We start from the raw sequence: 1,651 nt of genomic DNA, 5'->3' as shown, positions 1-1,651 counted from the left end.
CTTCGGGGGGGCAAGGGATTTATATGCTAGAAATATAAGCAACTTAAAATTTAACATAAAATGTTAACGTATTTCTTTTCTTGAAAGATCCATTTCTGTGTGTGCTTTGGCAGCACGTATACTAAAATTGAAATGATATGGACTCTGGGAGGCTGAGGCGGGAGGATCGCTCGAGGTCAGGAGTTCGAGACCAACCTGAGCAAGAGCAAGACCCGGTCTCTACTAAAAATAGAAAGAAGTTATCTGGACAACTAAAAAAATATATAGAAAAAATTAGCCGGGCATGGTGGCGCATGCCTGTAGTCCCAGCTACTTGGGAGGCTGAGGCAGAAGGGTTGCTTAAGCCCAGGAGTTTGAGGTTGCTGTGAGCTAAGCTGACGCCATGGCACTGTAGCCTGGGCGACATAGTGAGACTCTGTCTCCAAAAAAAAAAAAAAAAGAAAGAAACGATATGGAGAAGATAAGGCATGGCCCTTGCATGAGGATGACATGAAAATTTGTGAAGCATTCCAAAATTTTTTAAATTAATAAAATAAAAAAATCCATTTCTGCGTGGTTCCTGTTATTATGAAACTCAATGATGAGTGGGGCAGTCAGACATTAAACATTGTATTGATATTCTACAGGTATTTAGTTATAATTTTGTTAGATGCTTTTTTTTTTTTTTTTTTTTTTTTTGAGAAAGCGTCTCACTCTCACTCTGTCACCCAGGCTGGAGTGCAGTGACACAATCGTAGTTCACTGCAGCCTCAAACTCCTGAGCTTATGCGATCCTCCCACCTCAGCCTCCTGAGTAGCTGGGACTACACGTGTGCACCATGACTCCTGACTATGTTAGTTGCTTTAGTAGGCTAAAGGATACTCTGATTGTTTAGAACAGGGAAGCCTTGGCCGGGCACGGTGGCTCACGCCTGTAATCCTAGCACTATGGGAGGCCGAGGCGGGTGGATCGCTCCAGGTCAGGAGTTCGAGACCAGCCTGAGCAAGAGAGAGACCCCGTCTCTACTAAAAATAGAAAGAAATTATCTGGCCAACTAAAAATATAAAAATTAGCCAGGCATGGTGGCGCATGCCTGTAGTCCCAGCTACTCGGGAGGCTGAGGCAGTAGGATCGCTTACGCCCAGGAGTTTGAGGTTGCTGTGAGCGAGGCTGATGCCACGGCACTCACTCTAGCCAGGGCAACAAAGTGACACTCTGTCTCAAAAAAAAAAGAAAGAAAGAAAGAAAAAAATAGAACAGGGAAGCCTCGAAAGATTTCTTTCAGGCAATAACATTTGCTGAATGAAGACTTGGGGAGAAGGATGATTAAAAATGATCCACCTAGAAACATAGTGTGAATGGAGGCTTGAGTTAGAGGAAGAATTTGGCTTGTACGAGAAGCTCAGAAGAGACCAAAGTGCTCAGGGAGAGAGATTAAGCATGGTAAATAAGGCTGAGGAGGTAAGCAGAGTTAGATCGTGTAGGACCTTCTAAACTGAGTTAAGAATTTTGGATTTTATTCTAAAAGCTATTTCAGATAAATGAATATAATGCTGTGGGTAGTAACCAAATACTTGGGGGAAGCTGAAGAGATGACATTTAGGTCTTCAAGTCTTGAAGTCAAGTGGGTTGATATATCCCTGGCAGAGGCATCAGTATGTGGAAAGGCCT

The 1,651-nt window shown here is 43.2% G+C and overlaps 1 non-coding gene across 1 annotated transcript; it reads left to right on the top strand.

Annotated features, from left to right (window-relative positions):
- Nucleotides 1-414: 414 nt before the first annotated feature.
- LOC138400409 (U6 spliceosomal RNA) lies at nt 415-519 on the top strand. Its single transcript, XR_011236300.1, has one exon. It is a non-coding gene; the product is annotated as a U6 spliceosomal RNA (small nuclear RNA).
- The last annotated feature ends 1,132 nt before the right edge of the window (nt 520-1,651 follow it).

The sequence above is a fragment of the Eulemur rufifrons genome, chromosome 19 (genome assembly GCF_041146395.1).
Source record: "Eulemur rufifrons isolate Redbay chromosome 19, OSU_ERuf_1, whole genome shotgun sequence".
NCBI classification, from domain to species: Eukaryota; Metazoa; Chordata; class Mammalia; order Primates; family Lemuridae; genus Eulemur; species Eulemur rufifrons.
This window is presented reverse-complemented; position numbering and strand designations above follow the sequence as displayed.